Here is a 21,309-nt window from a genome sequence, read left to right as displayed (position 1 = left end):
AGTTTCGAGAGTTATTTATGTACTCACAATACTTGTCCTTTGACAGATATATGGTTTGCAAATATTTTCCCCCACCTAGCAGCTTGTTGATTCATCCTCTTACAGAGTCCTGTGCAGAGCAAAACTTTTCTATTTCGATGAAGTTTAATCTATCAATTTTTCCTTTTATGGATCGCATTTTTGGTGTCAGGCCTAATAAATCTTTGCTTAGCTCTAGACCCTGAAGATTCTCTCTTAATGTTTAGAGAAAGTTTTATAGTTTTACATTTCAGTCCATTGTTGGGAGAGCAGTCACTGCTGACCTGTCGCCCCTCCCCAGGCTTGCCCACTCAGAGCCTTGGACCTAGAACACTTCCTAACCGAAAGATAAGAAACCCTCACAGCCTGTGCCATTCTTATTGCCTTGCGTGGGAATATGTTTCCCTGTTTCAGACTCAATATGACTCCTTTTTTCTGCCTAAGTGTGTGTGTCTATGGCACCTGGTCAACCCCATTGCTATATCTGTCCCCTGCGGGGACATGAGGGGTGTGTGTAGGCCAATTTCCCTGCCGTGGTTGCTGAGAGGGACCAACACCCACTATTGGAGCTAGTCTTGCTCTTACTTGTCTAGGTAAGTAAAGTGTTGTTCCAACCACTGCTTGACTGTATTGTGTTTTCTTTGAAGACTCCGATACCAAGATCCTTGTGGTTGACGTAGTTATGAACTTCGCTGTCTTCTATGAAGCTGTAGTTCTCTCCTGGCATTGGTAACTGGTGTTTGATCATGAACCATTTTGAGTGTTTTTGGTGGGGTTTTATTTTGGGGGGGGATAAGGTGTGAGGTTTATTTTTTTATTTATTTTTAAAAATTATTTATTTAGCTGCACTGCATGTTAGTTGCGGCACATGGGCTCTTCAGTTGCAGCGGGCGGGATCTTTTAGTTGCGGCATGCGGGATCTTTATCTTTAGTTGTGGCATGCAGGATCTACTTCCCTGAGCAGGGATTGACCCCAGGTCTCCTGTACTGGAAACGTGCAGTCTTAACCACTAGACCATCAGGGAAGTCCCAAGGTGTGAGGTTTATTGAAGGGTTTTTTTGTTGTTGTTGCTATTGGTTTTTTTTTTTTTTTTGGCCTATGAATGTTCAATGGCTCCAGCATCATTTGTTGATAAGTTTATCCTTCCTCCATTAAAACATTTTGGAAATTTTGTCAAAAATCAGTTGGGTGGGTCTATTTCTGAGTTCTCTGTTCAGTTCTATTGATCTATGTGTCTATTCCCCTGCCAATGCACACAGTCTTGATCGCTGTAGCTATAATGTTGAGTAGAGTTATTCCTCCCACTTTGTTTTTTTTTTGTCAAGATTGTTTTAGCTATTCTAGGGCTTGCACCTTTCCATATAAATTTTAGAATAAGCTTTGTTAAGTCTACATAAAACTTTGCATGGATTTTTATAAGAATTATATTAAACCTATAAATCATTTTGGGTAGAACTGACTTTAGTGTAGTGAGTCTTCTAATCCATGAGCACAGTATATCCCTCCATTTATTTTGCTCTTTTAAAAATTTGTTTCATTATCATTTTGTTATTTTCAACATACATATCCTGTACAATTTTCGTTAAGTGCATTTCCTTGGAGTGACTGCCAGCAGTATTGTATTTCTATTTTCAGTTTCTGCATGTTCATTGCTAGTATACAGAAGTGCGATTGATTTTTGTGTGTTGATCTTGTATCCTGTGACTTTGCTGAGCTACCTATTAGTTTTAGCAGTTTTAAAAATGGATTCCCTTGGATTTCCTACTTAGGCCACCATGTCATCTGCAAATAGGGACAGTTTTATTTCTTCCTTCCTGATCTGTAGGCCTTTTATTCCTTTTGCTTGCCTTAATGGCAGTGGCTACGACTTCCAGTACTATGTTGGATAAGAATGGTGAGAGTACATATCCTTGTCTTGTTTTTGAGCTTAGAGGGAAGCATTCAGTCTTTCATCATTAAGTGTAGTTAGCTGTAGGTTTTCTGTAAATGCTCTTTAGCACATGCTCATATCACATTGAGAGACATACTGTGTTCATAGATTAAAAGACTACAATTAGAAGAGTAAACATAGTAAACACATCAGTTGTCCTGCAAATGATCTGTAGGTTATTTGCTCTCTATTCCTATTTTTCAAAGAGTTTTTTAGCATGAATGGGTGTAGGATTTTGTCAAATGTCTTTTATGCATTAACTTATATAATCATATGCTTTTTCTTCTTTAGCCTATTGACATGGTGAGTTATATTATTTGGTTTTCAAATATTGAACTAGCCTCGCATGCCTGGAATAACTCTCACTTGTTATTGGTGTATAATCCTTTTATTCATTTTTAGATTCAGTTTGCTAATATTCTGTTCAGGATTTTTATATCAAGGTTCATCAGAGATATTGTTCTTTGGTTTTCTTTTCTTTTTTTCTTTCTTTCTTTTTCTTTCTTTCTTTTTTTTTTTTTTTTGTACTGTCTTTGCCTAGTTTTTGGTATCAGGGTAATATTGGCTTCATAAAATGAATTGGGAAGGATTCCTCCTTCTATTTTTTGAAGGAGATTGTGTAAAATCAGTGTTAATTCTTCTTTAAATGTTTAGTAGGAGAATTTTTCTGGGAGGGGAGGTTTCAAATTATGAATTCAGTTTCTTTGATAATTATAGGTATATTCGGATTGCCTATTTCAACTTGGTTTTGATAGTTTGTGTTTTTTGAGTAGTTGATCCATTTCATCTAAGTTGTAAAATCCATTTCATCTAAGTTGTAAAATTTATAAATTTTATAGTATTTATAGTATTCCCTTATTCTCTTTCGATGTTTGCAGGGAGTGTAATGATGTCCCCTGTTTTATTCTGGATATTGGTAATTTGCACCTTCTCTTTTTTTCTTTCTCAGTCTTGTTAATGGTTGTCGATTTTATTGGTCTTTTCAGAGAAAGAGCTTTTTGTTTCATTGATTTTCTCTATTGCTTTCTTATTTTCAATTTCATTGATTTCTCTTTTTGTATTTATTATTTACTTTCTTCTCCTTGCTTTGGATATATTTTATTTTTCTAGTTTCTTGAGGTAGGAAATTAGACTATTGATTTAAGACATTTCCTTATTTCTAATGTAAGCAGTTAGTTTTAGACATTTCTTTCTCGGCACTTCAGCTGCTTACCACAATTTTTTATATGAAGTATTTTCATTTCCATTCAGTTCAAGGTATTTTTTGATTTGTCTTTAGATCTCCTCTTTGACCCATGGATTATTAAGAAGAGTGTTGTTTAGTTTCCAAGTGTTTGGGTATTTTTTTGTTATCTTTTGGTTATTGATTTCTGGATTGATTCTCTTGTGGTTAGTGAACACTGTTCTATATGATTTCAATTCTCTTAAATTTGTTGAGGCTTGTTTTATATACCAAGATATGATATATCTTGGCCAATGTTCTATAGGCTCTTGAAAAGAATGTGTATGTATTCTGCAGTTGCTGGGTGAAGTGTTCTATACATGTCAATTAGAACCTGCTGGTTGATTTTGTTTTCCAGATATTTTATATACTTGATGATTTTTTATCTAATAATTGTACCAGTTGTTGGTAGGAGAAGGTTGAAGTCCTCAACTCTAATTAAGGATTTGTCTATTTCTTCTTTCAGCTCTGTCCATTTTTGTTTCATTTATTTTGAGTTTCTGTATTTTGGTGCAAACAGGATGATGCATTTATGTCCTAAGTTAGATCATGCTTCTTTTCTGTTGCAAAAACCTCACTATGATTCCCTATTTCATTCAGAAATATAGATAAGTGTCCTTAAAATAGTCTATAGGGTTCTATAAAATCCAGCTCCTGGTTACCTCTTTAACTTCATTTCCCTGTATTCTCCCTCTTACTCTGCTGCAGCCATACTGGCCTCCTTGATGTTCCATGAGCACAACAGGCACACTGCTTCTTTAGGGCCTTTACTCTAACTCTTCACTCTGCTAGGAGTGCTCCTCCAATTTGAAATGGGGCCTTGGAGTACAGTTATTGTGAGAATTGTTAGCTTTACATATCAGCGAAGCCAAGGCCTTAAGAGAGTAAATGCCAATAAAAAAAGTAGCATATTATTGGTAGAGCAGGGGTGTTATAGAGAAAATGAGCCTGAAGAAGAGCAGTGAGAGAAGGTGAGATAAAAGCAGCAGCTCTGGTATTACATATAGGAAGAACTGACACCCCAAATTCCCTCATTTAAAAATTTTCCCCCAGCAGCCTGGCACTGGGTCTGAAATTCAAACAGTGTACTTCTTTGGGATAAGCATGTAAAGGCTCTGAGGAATCCGGCAGTATAAAATCTTGTATAACTTAGATTTAATCCAGAGCTTTAAGAAATTTATTTGTCAACAACACATTTCCCTCCCTTAATGCCTATCTTACAAAATCCATTTTGGGAAACATTGGGTTAAAGCTTTGTGTTTCCAAGAAAACTGCTAAAAGACTAAAGTTACTGGAAAGGCCTACCTAGTTATCAGTCTTTAATACTCCTTGGTCACTGTTTTATCCAGTTAGCCCAAAGGTTGCAAACTATGGCAAAGGCCTCAGCCCTCCCCCCCAATTTTGTAAATAACATTTTATCGGAACATATCCACATCCATTTGTCTGTGACTGCTTTCTCATTACAGTGATAGAATTGAGTAGTTGTGACAGAGATGTATGGTCAGCAAAGCCAAAAATATTGGGTTGGCCAAAATGTTCGAAAAACCTGAATGAACTTTTTGGTTAATCCAATATTTACTATCTGATCCTTTACAGAAAACGTTTACTGAGCCCTGGATTTACCCAATAGCAAGGCACTGAGAGTTATGCTGCCTAACAAATGATACCATAGTGGTTGACCACAACAATTTATTATTATCTCTAATGGTTCTGGGATTTTAGTGGGCTCAGATGGGAAGTTATCATTTGGTGTCTCTCATGCAGTTACAATCAGATGGTAACTGGGCCTACAGTCACCTGAGTGCTTAACTGGGCTGAACATCCAAGATGGCTCATTCGCATGGCTGGCAGTTAATGCTGGATTTCAGCTGGGAGCTTAGCAGTGACTGTTGACTAGAGCACCTACATGTGGCCTTTCCCTTTAGGTTGGATTTCTCACAGCATGGCAGCTAGGTTACCAGAAGGATCATTCCAAGCATAGGAAGTAGATACTGCCAGTTCCCTTAAAGGCTAAGCTTGTCATAATGACACTTTCACCTTATTCAGTTGGTCAAAGCAGTCATTAGGCCAGCCCAGATTTAAGGGGACTTGAGGAATAAACTCTACCTCTGTATAGGGGAAGAGCAACAGCGTACACGGAAGGACAAAATTAATGCTGATTATGTTAACACACTGCCACCATAGGGAGGCAATATGAAGTGCTTGGAGAGCAGGGTGTAGAAGGTGTTCTCTGGGAAGAACTTTCAGGGTGACTGCAACAAACTCTGCTCTTACCTGTGCTTATTTTATAGATATACATATTGAAGCTCAGAGCATTAGGAGAAGCTACTGAAGGTCAGTGTCTGCCTCACAGTGTTTACAAGGGCCCTAGCTGGCTTGCTGGGGGTATGTTACTAGCCCTAAGAAGACAGGGGTCTAGGGCCAAGAGGCTGGTGTGAGGGAGCTGAAGGAGCCTGAGTTTCTGAGTAAGGCTCCCTCCTTTCCCTAAGTCTTTCCTTTCTCCCTAGGGCTCACTCAGGTGCCTCCACCTACTATGTAGATGTCTAGGCCTTACGGACACACCAAATCCCTGCCACTATGCCTCGTAGACTTCTGAAGTTTTTTTCACATCTGGACTCTGTACTCTAAATGAACTCTGAACACCTTGAGGACAGGAACAGCATCTTCAATTTCTTTCACTTCTTATGGCCCTGAGATACCTCATACTAATGCTATACACACAGTAGAAAACAGAAATTGTAGAGCTATTCAAATCCCAGCTCATTTCCCAGCACAGCCTATGCAGGTGAAATTCTGTGGTCTCATCCCCGCACACTATGCTAGCCTCGTCTTTGACCTTCAGCCATATTCAGTGATGTTGTACCAGGCATATTCCTCCACCTCTCTCTCTCCCTCCTTCTCTCTCTCTATCTCCTGTCTGAATGCACATGTTATTCTCAATGTTTGGAACATTCTTCTTTCCCACTCACCTTCGCTCACTGGTCTACCTCTTTGATATTCTTCAGAGTTCAGCTTAGGTATTACTTCTTCAAAGAGATCCTCCCTGAACTCCTAGGTAGCCCTCTTCTGTCTTTCCACAGCACCCAGCATTTCCCTCTTAATAGTTAAGTCTCCACTGTCTTCTAATGTATAATCACTCACTTGTCTGTCTCCTTGACTTGACTACAGTGCTTGAGGGCACAGACTGCTCTGTCTCCAACTGTGTCTCACCATAGACTTGCAAGAAGTCTGACACAACAAATGGATGCACTTTCCCTTCAGTGATCTTCACTTTCTTCCTGTTTTCCCATGTAAGTCTGCTGGAACAAGAGTTGGGACAGCGAATAAGGAATATGTGTCCAAAATGTCATGTGAGCTGCTTGCAGCCCTTCTGAACAATTCTTTAGATCTCTTGCTGGCCTTGTCCCAGAACCCTGTTTGCAAGAACCAAAAGGCTCCTTTGTAAGGCTCCGTGTATATGCTGCTCTATCTTCCAGCCCCCCACCACCAACTCAATGAGCACTACATGTCGAGCACCTCCTTTCGTCAACTCCCCCAAACACACCAGAAGCATGATATAGCACCGGGGAAGGTTGAATAACTCCTGAGCTTGGAAATTTTGATCTAGGCTTTTTGACAAAAGGGGGGATGGTTTGGTAGCTCAGGGGTGCTACTCAATTGTAAAAGGACAGCTAATATGCTTGGGAGATGACCCGCCCCCTAAAACCATTTGTCAAACAGGATGATTATGATTAAATATAACTTGCCAGACTACAAGTGGCCTTCAGACAGCAGAAATGATCCAGTGGAACATTGCACTTCATGAAGCAGCCCCAGGGTGGTGAACGTCAACAGTCCTGCTTGATTAATCCTTGGAACACAGTCAGAATTGATGGGGAACTTGTTGAAAGTGATCGACAACTTTTGAAAGGTGAAATCCTTTTCTGTTCCCATGAAGTGTTGTTAAGGCCATTAGCAGAAATTGAAATGGAGAAATATGACCCTTTCATGCGGTAGATTCAGAGGCTCAGAAGATGGACAAGTTGGAAATGTACAGGCAGTTTATATTAGGTGCCTGGGTGGGGAGTGATAACTAAAGATTGAAAACTGACAAATGGGTCAGACTGGCAAAGACCAAGACAGAGAGGGATAGAGTGCAGTTTGTCTGCAGAGGAATAGCATCAATAATCCGGCAGGCTCGCCCACACTGAGGGCCACATATGGGTTACTTGGAAAGGGGCTAGAATTTGCTCAGTGGAAAAATGGGCAGATTTTGTTACAAGATGAAGAGATAACTTTCCAGCTTTTGAGAGGAGTAAATTATTTAGTCTTCCCCGGGGAGTTAGGGTACCAAAGAGAAAATCTCCAGACTAGAAGTCAGGTCTGTTGTATCTCTTTATTCAGTTTCAAAGTGGCTGAATGACTCCAACTCTCCTCATTCTGCAGTTGGTTGTATTCTTCCAAGTGACAAATGTGAAATTTCTTTGAAAGCTATGAAGCTATACAAATGTGAGGTATTAGCTTCATGATCATCCAACTGAATCAAGTGCAAAAGAGTATTGCTCTAAGAAACTATGTGAGATTTTAATTATTTCCTCTGATGGAGGTGAACATGTTTGCAGATAATCTTGAATAGGAACAGTGTCCAAATGATTTATCTTGGGCTTTAGAGACACATACACAATGATATTTGATTGAGGAAGTTTCAGGGATGTGGGGTGTGCATCAGAATGGAGAATGTGACTTTCAGTTTCCCTTGATCTTTTGGCTTGGCTTAAAGTAGTTGTAGGGGGTATTATGAGATATGGATGTATTTGAGGGGTATCTAGTAGGTAGAATCAATTGCTTTAGTTTGATGAGGAGATGTCAGGAGTGAACAAGGCTTCAAGGATGATTTTTAGGTGTCTAGCTTGGTTAACTGGGTGCATAATGGTGCCATTAACTTCTGTAAAGCACACAGGGGAATAGACAGGTTTGGGAGGTGTGTGGAAGTGAGTTTTCTCATTGACATAGTGACATGGAGGTACATGTCAGCATTTTGAGTGGAAAGGTTCGGCAAGAATCTGTTGACATCTGTGGAGCTCAGGAAAGACGTCTGAGCTGGAGCTATAGATTTGAGAGCTGTTAGATGTAAGTAATCATTGAAGCCATGGAACTAGCTTGTTCATCTTTACAGCCTCCGCAGCACCTGGAGTGGGGTTTGTCACAAAGTATCTGTTGAATGTTAAAAGTAAGAAGATGCCAATCATAGACCCTCCAAAGGGGGTCGGTGAGACCAATATCCTCAGGTTCTTCCTTCTTTCAAAGCAACGTACACATAGGGTTCTAGGTGCTGTTTACAGTAGGTACACATTAAAAGCTAACACTTATTAAGTGCATCAGCACTGTTCTAAGCCCTTTACATGTCTTGATTTTCTTAATAACTCTAAGAGGTAAGTATTATCATCCTCTCCAGTGTACAAAAGGGGAAACTGAGGCACAAAGAGGTTACACAGTACATGGTGGAGGTAGGAGTTGAACCTAAACCTTCTGAGTGCAGAGCCTGCTCACTTAACCACTGTAACTAGTATTTGAAGCCTAAGTGGCTGGCTTTTTAATCGATCAGAACAGGCTGGTGTAAATTGTTGAAAATTCCTTTTCATAGGTTTCCCCTTCTCTCTGGGCAGTACCTTCACCCCCATTCTCCTGACATTTCTCTGCCTGCCTCCCAATCCAGCCTTCAGTCACCTCCTTATCCTGTGGCCCAGCCCTCAGTGCCTTACTCTTTGCTTTTGCTCACCACTCCCTAGTTGAATACCTGCTCCAGCATGATGGCATTGTGCTGGATGAAGTACTGCTGTGGTGCTCCACTCAAGAAATAGATGTGCATGTTTTCAGGAGTTTCTTGGAGTCTCAGGGCCTTAACCAAAGGATTACTCTAATGAGCCTTTGAATGTGATTGGTTGTAAAAACAGAAGTTTTATTTGGTTGGGGAGGGAGGAAGCAGCAAGAAGAGGGATTAAATCTCCATATATCGAGCTGTACAATAATAGGCGATGTGAGCCAGCCCTCTTAAACAATAAACTGCACGACTCCCTGCAGAGGCATGTTCTGTTCTGCCAGCCAACTGAGCTAACCTCACACTCACCTCATGCTGCTGGGCAACACCTACATTACGCTGTCCAATTCAGTGACATACTTCTATATTGTTTGAGTGCATTGTGGGGATGAGGACACAGCTGTATTCTGCAGGATCCCTGCAGGCATTCTTAGTCCTTTTTGGATAACGGACTTCCTTGAGAATCTGAAAGTTATGCACCGCCACACAGGCATGAATCAACATTGCACTTGTGCGCACACACATTTTTGCTTATGATTTCAGCTTTGGATCAGTGATTCCAAAGCTTCTCAATGAGAAGATATCATAACCTAAGTATTACTTCAGAGTTAGTGGGGGCTCTTACTGATATGTAGCAGGTAGAATCCAGGAATACAATTGTAGGACAGTCCTCATAATGAAAAATGCTCCTGTGTGTCACTAGACTTTCAAATGTCCTGCTGGACATTTACGTAGGTGAAAAACTTGCTTATAAATTATCGGAGCCTAGAATCAAAATCTGTTTTACATGACATAAGGTGTTTTGGTAGACATTGAATTTCTCAGGAACCAAACTACAGTGTAAATTGAGAGGGAATTGTACTTCTTTTCTTAGGGACTATATAAGTTTTTCTCCATTTTGAAAAATCATGTTAGCAACATCAATAACATTCGGAGTATTAGTCACTGATACAGCATTTCTGTATCAGTCTGCATTTGTAATTGGTGTTTCCTTGGTGATCTCATACTGACCACTTCATCTTATGTGTTCTACTGTTGTCAATGTCTGAGATTTACATATTGATTTACATGTTACATAAATATGTGAATAATTATAAATTATTTTCGTTTCATTTTTTCACATCATAGAGCATTATACTGATATTTTTGAAGTCATGTGTGTAGGTGGGTTTCATTATCTGTGAATTTCATTTCAGGATAATAATGGAGATGTCATAAAGTGTATTTATTAAAAAAAGAGAACAGTTTTCATGAGATTGAGAACTGCTTACCTAGAATAAGAATTACAGTCTGAAGGAAATTTAATCTAGTAGGAGAGGTAATAATGGCTTCCATTTATTAGGTACCTACTGTGCGCCAGTTATAGGCTAAAGGGATTTTCCATGAGCTCATTTATTCCTCACAGTCCATGCCCCATTTCTTAAACTAATAAGGAAGAAAATAAGGAGCACCAGAAGAGACGTACGAAAAAGGTAATCAAGCATGTAGAACCCCAGGCTGGAGATGTGTGGTCCCACTTTAGGTCTGCCACCCCTTCACTGCTCTGTAGGGTGGTAGCACTTTGACCTGTGACTGAGCCCACAGAGGACTCTCACTCCCAAAGGATGGGCTGTTCTTGGACCTTCTGTGTGTGTGTCAATGGAGGTGGGATTCAGTGAGCTGTGAGATAATGAGGCCTGATTACTGCTTATATATCTTTCTTCTTCTAGCACTATGACTCTGGTAGTGTATTAAAATGTGTTTTCCAAGAATCAGTCACTCCTTCATAATTTTTGCCCCTGCCACTGGGCAAAAATCTCTGAGCCACAGCTCCAGAGCTGGTGTGGGACAATGGACCACTTTTCTTGGAATGACACCCATGCTTTATGATGAAGCTGCTTGGTGGGAGCAGTAGTCTCTGTTCTTCTTTGCTTGCCTCTCCCAGTGTGGGATCGCTGCCCTGTGAGGAAGTGGGGTCAAGGGCAATTGGGGCCCCTGTATTCTTATCCAGTGATGCTTGGGGTAGAGCCTCTGCCCTATGCCTGGGGATTGGGTGAAGGAAAGGATCCTTCACCATTCCTCTTGGCCATGCTTACCAGGAATTTAGCCTCTGCAACTCATAGCTGGGGAGGGGGGATGATAAATGCTGGAGTCCTGCTCCTCCTGGTGAGAAACTGAGTCCCTTGACTGGGAGCTGAAAGGAGAAGGAGCCCTGTCAGGCTCAGCTGGAGAGGGGATAGGGAGGGAGTGGGGTATGGCTCAAGTGCCACAGACTCTCAGTGTTCTTACCAAGATTTAGTAGATTTTCTTAAATAAATATTTCTTCACTTGTTATATTGCCTTAGGACAATTTTGAGAACATTTTAAATGGTTACTTTTTAAAAACTTTACCAGTTATGCTTGTTCTACTGGGAAGTGAATGCCCTTATTATCATATACCTTTTTGATACCTGCTTTTCTCTATAACGTGAGGGAATTCTGAATTCTAAGCAAACACCTTCCACAGTTGTCAATGCTACATTTTGTCTATATGATATCATCCCTGGACCACGTGTCCAAATAGATATTAAGGTCTTAGAGGAGAAGGACTGGATTTAATACATTTAATCCATGACATGCTGAACAATATATGGACCCAAAAAATCATTCAAAGAATGAATGCACAAATAAATAACTCTATCTTCTATTTGAAAATGGCCTCCAAAGTGGAGCATAGCTCCCACTCCTTAAGTCTGGGCTCTGTGCAGTGACTTCCTTCCAAAGAGTACAGTATAAGAAGGGAGAAAAGAGTAATTTTACAGTGGAGAAACTTGACAAACAGTATCTGAAGCCCGTTGATCAAGGTTAACATCAGTAGTGATAAGTTATATTAATATTGTGTATACTCTTGATATGATGTGATAAGAATGGCACTTGACTTCTGACTTGACCTCTGATACATTACCACAGTCTAATGATGGGAAAAACATCAGACAAATCCCAAATGAGAGCCATTCTACAAAATACCTGACTTTCAAGGCCATCAAAAACAAGGAAGATCTGATAAATGTAATATGGTATGCTGGATGGGATGCTGGCATAGAAAAAGGACGTTAGGTAAAAACTAAGGAAATATGAACAAAGCATGGACTTTAGTTAATTGTAATATATCAGTACTGGTTCACTAATTGTAACAAATGTGCCATACTAATATAAGATGCTAATTATAGGGGAAAGTAGATGTTGGGTATATGGGAACTTTCTGCACTATCTTCCAGGTTTTTACCTAAAACCTAAAATCATTCTAAAATAAAAAAATCATGGACATATATACACTACCAAACGTAAAATAGATAGCTAGTGGGAAGCAGCTGCATAGCACAGGGAGATCAGCTCGGTGCTTTGTGACCACCTAGAGGGGTGGGATAGGGAGGGAGACGCAAGAGGGAAGAGATATGGGAACATATGTATATGTATAACTTGATTCACTTTGTTATAAAGCAGAAACTAACACACCATTGTAGGCAATTATACTCCAATAAAGATGTTAAAAAATTATTAAAAGAAAACCAGACAGACCTCTACTACAGAGAGGCAGACCTTGAGATGTTCAGAAAGAAACTCATACCAAGACTTTTTCTTGGGGTCCCTTGTGAGGTGGGGTCCATCGAGACCCAGCAAAAAAGCTAGACAGGGCAGAATCAGAACTCTGTTTTTTTTCCCCAATAGTTTCTGTCCAATGAACCTCTCCTAGAGAGAAAGCCAGATGAGTACACAAAGCTGTCTATACAAGTATGGTTATGGCAAAATGATTTGTAAAACACTGCAACATCCTAAACGTCTACACTGTGGTGGTATCTCACTATGTTCTATAGAGCATGGATCCAGGGAAATGCTCCACATATAAAGAGATAAATGAACAAACAGGAAATGCTGCATACCACATTCCCTTGGAGAGTCCAATACATATTGATGTAATAAGGCTCTGAGATTAGTCTTGCTGAAAAGAAACTTATAAATTTCTGTTTGAACCAGAGTTTGAAAACTTATTTGATGATGGAACACTTTTCGTTAAATATTATTTTATTTTTTTAAGCAAGTGGTACAGTATCTTCACACTTTGGGGACTGCTACAGTAGGGGTGGACTATATAAATTGCAGCATGTATTTTTATTGGAATACTATACAGGAATTAGTGAAATCATGTTTTTTTGAGAATATCTAAAGATTTGGTAAAATAGTCACAATTTTAGAGTGAAAACAAGATATACATTTGTATATATAATATAATCTTAATTGTTTAACTTTTTTCTATGTATGGGAAAGGACAGTAGAAAAACTATAAAGTTAATAGTTGGTTGTGTGGGACTTCCCTGGTGACGCAGTGGTTAAGAATCTGCCTGCCAATGCAGGGGACACAGGTTTGAGCCCTGGTCCAGGAAGATCCCACATGCCGCGGAGCAGCTGGGCCCATGCGCCACAACTACTGAGCCCGTGGGCCTAGAGCCCGTGCTCCGCAACAAGAGAAGCCCCTGCACCGCAACAAAGAGTAGCCCCTGCTCACTGCAACTAGAGAAAGCCTGCATGCAACAATGAAGATCCAACACAGCCAAAAATTAAATAAATAAACAAACAGATATAAGACAATCAACTGAATTCCCTACAATTCACACCTAGAAACGGCGCTTTAAAAACAAAAATTGGTTGTGGGGTTACAGGTAATTTTAAATCTCTTCTTTATAATCTTATAATTTCTCTTAACGATTTACAAAGTAAATATATTATTTAACCCCAGAAGAATACATGTCATAAACCACTATTTTGTAAGCCAAATTGTTTGTCCTTCTTATGCATTCTAAACTTATTTACCTTTTGTTATAAATAAGTATCATAATATTTTTTTAAAATACCAGATTACTTAAGCTCTGGGAAGGGAATTACAGGACGTCCCAGGTGGGCTTGATTGAATTAGTGGAGCATTATAGAAGTAGAGTCTGAACAAACCAGCACAAGGCTGGTGTTTTCTCTTTGGCTAATACTGGACTCTGCAATGTGAGATGGCATTCCCTTACAAATAAGTGCTGTTCCTTTAGTTCCCTTGAGAAGGCAATGAACATATAGTTCATTCCCTATGTCAAATTGACGTCCAGAGGATAGATATTTCATCTGCCTGCTTGTGTACGAGACCAAGTTCCAGTTTCCTCCTGCCAGACTCCCACATCCTACCTACCAATGCAAAAATTCCTTGTCCTTTACCAGGAGACCTGAAAAAGAGGGGCTGGGCTGGCAGCTTTCAGTGCCTCTCTGTGCAGAAACTCTGTGCTGCTTACCCATCATCAGTATCTGGCATGGGGCTGAGCACTATTATGTGCTCAGTAGGACTTGATGGATAAATGACCTGAAACCCATTCTCAGGTCATCAATTTCATTCATGAAAACTGTATTCAATGAATCTGCAATGTTATGCTATGATATAATTTGTACAGAATATGATGTGACCAGGAATCAAATGCATGATGCTGGGGAATGAGGGAAGATTGGTCTTAATCCCAGGTTTGCTGCTAATTCTTTGTGTGATCTTGGACAATTGCTTCCCATCACTGGGCCTTGGTTTCCCCTATGTAAAATGAGCAGTGGACTATGAAATTGGTCCCCATTGTGTTTATAATAAAACTTAAACTCCTTTACTTGGCCCCGGGGTCCTACATGATCATGCCTCTGTCTCCCTCTTTGCCCTCATCTCCTGCTACTTTTTCTTCTCCTTATTCTATTCCAACCATACCTCAGGACCTTTGCACTATCTCTTCCCTTCGCCTGTCTCCCAAGATCTGGCTCTCTGTTTTTATACTCAGGTCCCAGCTTAAGTGTCTTCTCATAAAGGCCTTCTCTGACCACCTTATGAAACACTGCCCCACACCTTCTCCCCATCACTCTCTTTCCTATTACCTTGCTTCATTTCTCCCTGGAAATTATTTTATATTTGCCTTGTGTATTTTATTGTTAGCTTATTTATTGTTTGTCTTACCTCACTGGACTCTGAGCTCCACAAAAGTAAGAAATCTTGTTCATTTCTGCATCCCTAGGGACAAGAACAATGTCTGGCATATAACAGGTAATTGATAGATATTTGCAGAGTGAATGAAGAACAATCTGACATTGATTTATTTAACAAACACCTATATAGCACTTCTGTAACTATCCCTGCTTCAAGTGCTTTACACATTTTAACTCACTTAATTTTCATAACATCCTTATGAGATAGATACTATTATTCATTCTATTTTAAAGACGAGGAAACTGAGGAAGAGAGAAGCTAAGTAACTTGCCCAAGGTTATGCTGTAGTTTACATGGATTATCTCTTTTAATCCTATCAACAACTCCACAAAGTAGATGCTATTGTTACCCCCATTTTATAGACAAGGAAATAAAGTCTTAGAGAAGTTAAGCAACTTGCCCAGGGTCATACAGCTGGGTAAGTGGCAAAGAAGCACCTCAAATCCACAGTATCTGACTCTAGAACTCTGCTCCCTTGTGACTGGATGGCTGTGACTATCATAGAGCTGCCCTAACCTGTCCTTTCTGTACAAAGGTGGAAAGGTTGCAGAAGGCAGGTCTTGGGTCCACAGAGGTCGTGGAGCAGGCAAGGCTGCATTGGGGTGAAAGGCTGGTTTGGGGAGAAGCTGTGGTTGAGGGAGAGGGAGCCCTTTTGCCCAAGTCACCTGGAGTACACGCTGGAGTGGGTTGGGTCTCCCTCTGAAGCTGGCTTATGTATATCCCTGCCTCACAGTGGAGACAGTTCCTTTAAGGGGCCAGGCTAATGGGACACTGCTAGGGCCAAAGGACCCTGAGTCCCAGAAGGAATTGTTGAACCACCCCAAGTCTTTCCCTGCTCCAAGCTTAACCATGATACCCTCAGTTTGTATGTCCAGCTGGAGAAACATCATACAGGCCTAGGAAAGGTACAGGAGATATCCAGAGGTATGACCAATGGTTGAGATTGCCAGACAGAAAGAACACTCTGGACATACTGATAAACTAGAAACACTGACCACTCTGGAGGGACTGATAACTCCAGACATACCAAGCAGATAACTCCACCCACCAAGCAGAGCCATGGACTGGCCTGGATAGTTAGGCTAGACTCTGGCCAACCCAGACAAGCCACACAGTCTAGACAATGTATTGTCTACCTGTTTACCTAGGATATCTTCCCCTTTCCTCTCTTGTTCTGCATAGGACCACCACACTGCACAACTCCACCAGGAGTCGTCATTCATTCCATGGTATCTGTAAATAGTGCCCCCTGAAGTTGTTACTAATGTCTCTGGTGGCTGTGGTACTGCAGTTTCAATCGTATGTCTTGCTGTGGGTTCATCCAACCCAGGAGTTCCCTGCCCACGTCATCCTCAAAGCCCATAGGCCCAGCTGTGATCATTGGAAGCCTCCAGAGTGCCATCTGCTATCTTCTTCTAGCAAGATAAAACACTCAAGTGTGGTCTCTAATATTCAGCTAGATGAGGTTTTCACAGATCTCTTCAGCTAATATGTGTGCCAAGCATCCAGTGATCATGAGAAAACCAAGCCTGTCAATTTATAAATCTTGATACTGACATATTTCAGGGATGAGACTGTAGGCCTTTCTGACCATTTATTTTCTTTCTATTTTAAAAGTGAATCACAGTTTCCCTATCATGTGTAATGTTTAATGTATTTCATCTATTTGAAAATTAATGTGTATGAAAGCCTTTATTAGAACTGCATGCTCTTCTGAGTCTAAGAACAGACCTTTGACAGAAAGTGCTTATACCTTTCCAACCCATCTTTTGTCCCAGTTAGACTGACTGCTCCCTCAGGAGTTTGATTACTCAGAAGTTTAGTCATTGGGTTCCTTAGGGATTGTATCTTAAAAGATAGAATAAGATTGTTAATTGTGTTTATAGTGAAATGTATGAATGAAAAAGAAATGGAGTCCTTTAACATTTTATTGATAACTATTAAGATCTGCTAGAACAGGATATATTACGCTGGATATGGCTGGTCATTGATAATAGCATTGCATGTGCCAGTTCTATGCTAGACTATTGTGTATACATGCTCCCTTAATTTTCCCAATGCCCCTGAAGGAATGGCTATCTCCATTTACAGATTAGGAACCCGAGAATCAGAGAAAGGAAGTGACTTCCCTAAGACCCCACAGTTGGTAAGTGGTAGAGCCAGGAGCTAAATATTTCAGACACATGTCTATTTCGTAACCTTAAAGACCACAAGACCAGACTAGAATAGACACTCAATATTTTTAATTTAATTTAACTTAATTTAATCCAAATTCCTAAGATTTTTGGATTTCCTAAACTTTCTTATTTTTCTTGCCTAGAGATGCCAGGGCAGAAAAGGATCCAAGAGAGTAGCCATTAACATTTTGAGACACTAAGTCATTAAGAACTTGCTGCAAATAGGAAGCAGAGTGAGGGGGATGGCATAGGGATAGGGTACTGGGCTAGTGTGGTAGGCCCTCAGGACATGACAGCTCATCTTAACATTATTGCCAGCTGTTTATCAGCAGCTTGAGAGGGAGCCTGGGAGCATCAGAGCCCAGAGGCCTGTGGCTTAGTGTTTTCTTGAGCAGAACTGACCTGAGATTTAACTTCTGTTCTTCCTTAAAATTTCCTTCCTATGCTCATCCTCATGGTTTCATCATACAACGTATGGCATAGTAGAAAGAAGGTGGGCTCCAGAGAGGCAGACCTGGGTCCAAGTCCTAGCTCTGTCACCCCTTAGCTGTGTGATCTCAAGCAAGTCACTTAACCACTCTGGTCTTTGGTTCCTGATCTGGGTTGGTGTGAGGATTAAACTAGCATCTAGTACCATAAGGTCACAATAATGAATATAATTCTACTCCGACTCTGCTCCTGCATTTTCAGCCCAGACTCTCCAACACTTTCCTCATCACTCATTTTTTACTTGAAGTCAGCCTGGAGTCCACCAGGTGGTGCTAACTCCCCATCCCTAAGGCCTTCAGGCTTCAGGGAGCCTCTGTATTGATCCATATCTTGCTCCATTTTACCAGGTCTTGGCCTGTCTCTTTTCCTTGATCCTTACACACACACACACACACACACACACACACACACACACACACACACACACACACACACACACACACACACTATGCCCACATCACTGTGGCATGGACATAGAAAAGGGTGAAGACCCCATCTTGACCAGATTAGAATCCTGATCCAGACTTACACTGATGCAGTCCCTAACCAGGAAAGGGAAAGAGTTCAAGTCCAGTCCCCAAGCAAAAATATACAAAAGGTTACTTTAGAGCCCTCCTGCCCTACCTCATACCTGTACCACGTCCCACCCTGTTGCTATAGGGGTCTCACCACTGCTAACACTATGGTTAAGAGCACCAACTTCAGAATCGGACAGATCTTAGTTCAGATCCTGGCTTGGCTGCTTGCTGTGTGATTGGGCAAGTTGCTTAACTTTTCTGAATCTCAAATGGCTTACCTCTACCTCATTCATTTATTCAACAATGTCTATTAAGCACCTAACTGGCATTGTGCCAGGCACTGGGAATACAGTAATGAGAAAAGAGATGAGCATGAATGATCACAGCCATTTATGTAAAACTGCAACTTTTCAAAGCCGTGCCAGAGGTGCATGGCATTATGGGACAGTATCTGACCTAGACTGGGAGGTAAAATTGACAGGATTTGGTTGGTGATGGATTGAAGGTGGAAGACAAGGTATAGGAATGAGTCAGAAATGATTCCTTGCTTTCTGGCTGGCAGCAGGTGCCATTCACTGAGGCTGGCAGCAGAGGAATAGGGTCAGGTTTGGGGAATAGCTGTGGCTAGTGGGGGCTATGCACGCATGTGTACACACACACATGCATGTTGATTGAAAGCCCCTACTAGGTGTTGGGACCATTTCCACATTTTATCTCAGTTAAATCATGATGGCAGCTTTATTAGGAGAATTACTAGCCCCATTTCCCAGGAGTGGAAACAGACTCAGGACTGAATCGACTTGCCCTGGATCTCACAGCTAGTGAGTGGCAGATCCGGGATTAACTTTCATTCTGTAGCCCAAACACCTGCTTTTTCCACTACTTCACCCTGTGGGGCTCAGCGAAGCCTGCAGGGGAAGGGAAGGCAGGCTGGCCAAGGGCAAGGACTCCAGGAAGGCAGAAAGGGTGGTGGGAGTGGAAGGGGGTCAAAGGGAGCAGAGAGAGAAAGAGTTGTGGTGAGGGCAGGAGGAATTCTCTCCAGTGACTTGATTAAGATTTATTTTTTGAAGACAGGATAAGCAGGCCAAACTGAGGTTCATATTTCATAGCCGCCCCTCTTCTACCAAATTCTGGCCCTGAACTCTGAGGCGGTGGTGGGGAGGGGAACAAATGAGGAGGCAGTTTATGAAGTGGCCCAAGGTCCAGGGCTAAATTTGAAATTAGCATGGGGATTTCAGTCACAGGAGTCAAGTTTCCAGGGCCATGGCTAAGTCCAGCAGCTGGGGCCCCATGGAGGGATAGAAAGCTGACCCTTCCTGGCTAGCACTTTGGCTCCAACCTTCCTGTCACCTGTTTGATGCCCCTGGCGTTCTAGGAAGCAATGACAGTCACCCTCTTGGCTTATGGTTTCTCATTCCGTCAGGAGCGGTCTTCTGTGAAGCTATGTGGGGCAAAGACAAAGGGAGCTGGGTCTGACAGAAGGCTGGGGAGTAGGTTTCAGTAGGATGGGACTTCTGTTTGCCTTCTTCCCCTACACTTGTCCCCTTTTCTTCTAAGTTTCCCACTTAGCCTTTTGCTAGCCTGAGACACAAACTCAAGGTCAGGTGATCCTCAATAGAAGTTCAAAGGTCTGTACCTCATCACCTGAGTATTAGGTTCCTAGATCCTTTCTGGGTCATAACTACTAAGCCAAAGTTTCTTCTGGCAATCTCTTGGGGTATGGAATATTCTTAGGGTTTAAAGTGTTTTCTGTGATAATTTTAAAGTTGTGTTTTTATTACAATGAAAATCTAAAATGAATGATATAAGCCTATTCTGAGCCATCCATCTGGATGGCTACCTTACAAAATTAAGGGTAGCCATAAAATTTTTGGATCCTCATTTATATCTGCCTTGGTATATTAGGATCAGATTAGGATGCATGTAACATAAAAAGCCATCTAAAATAGTGGTTTAAACAAGATAGAAGGTTAATTCTCTATCATGTCAAAGAAGTCCAGGGATCGGATATGTGGGTATGGTAGCTCCCTGAAGTTGTTAGGGACTGTAATTCCCAGCTGTCTTCTGTGCCATCCTTCATCCTCATGATCCAACTTGCTTGCTATAGCTCCCGCTAATACTTGCTCATTTCAAGCAGTAATAGGAAGGAAAGGGCAAAGAAAGGCCATCCCCCATACCTTTTAGGAGATCTCCAAAAAATCCCAAATAACACTTCCACTTATATCTCATTGGCCAGAGCTTTGTGATATGGCCACACCTACCTACAAGGGAGGCCAGGGAATATAGCGTTTTAGTTGGGCACATTATGGGAGGAAGGGGGTGGTTTGTGGGGTAGATAACTAGCAGTCTCTGCGACATTTTGTATAAAAGATCTCATTAACTTCATATTGTCCTACTTGCATTGTCAAGGACTAATGAGAAAAGAACATAGGAAGACTTAATACATAAATGATGGCTTAGTTCCAGTGAAGGCCAAATGATGTCCCTGAGGGCTGTAGGAATGACAGTTTAGCAGTAGATCTAATAGGAAAAAAGTGATGCGGGAGCTGAGTCATCGCCTGGCACGCAGCAATACAGCACGACGAACTCAAAAGAACCTGTATCCCAGTCAGGACTGCAGTCACGATCTGAACAGCAATTTAATTTTAGGAAAACAACATCATCCACCTTGTTAAAATCATTGTTGCTCATTTGATTTTTATTGGTTTTGTAGTTTTGTTTTACACTTCATTTGGAACTTTGTTTCCGCGTTATAATTGGGTATCAGCTATAAGCATCAGGAGTTTGCAGCCTGTCTTCTTTTTGTACATAGTTCATAGTTTAACCCTGTAATGAAAATGAGTCAATAATTGGGACACACACACACACACACACACACACAACATATATACCTTTTTTTTAAAAAAAATCTTTATTGGAGTATAATTGCTTTACAATGGTGTGTTAGTTTCTTCTTTATAACAAAGTGAATCAGTTATACATATACATATGTTCCCCTATCTCTTCCCTCTTGTGTCTCCCTCCCTCCCACCGTCCCTATCCCACCCCTCTAGGTGGTCACCAAGCACCGAGCTGATCTCCCTGTGCTATGCGGCTGCTTCCCACTAGCTATCTATTTTATGTTGGGTAGTGTATATATGTCCA

At 41.1% G+C, this 21,309-nt stretch overlaps 1 protein-coding gene across 1 annotated transcript in view; it reads left to right on the top strand.

Moving 5' to 3' along the window:
- ARHGAP36 (Rho GTPase activating protein 36) overlaps positions 1–21,309 on the top strand; it is a 152,586-nt gene that overhangs the window by 31,184 nt on the left and 100,093 nt on the right. The gene's annotated exons all lie outside the window — the stretch shown is intronic.

Source organism: Delphinus delphis, chromosome X (assembly GCF_949987515.2).
Source record: "Delphinus delphis chromosome X, mDelDel1.2, whole genome shotgun sequence".
NCBI lineage: Eukaryota > Metazoa > Chordata > Mammalia > Artiodactyla > Delphinidae > Delphinus > Delphinus delphis.
This window is presented reverse-complemented; position numbering and strand designations above follow the sequence as displayed.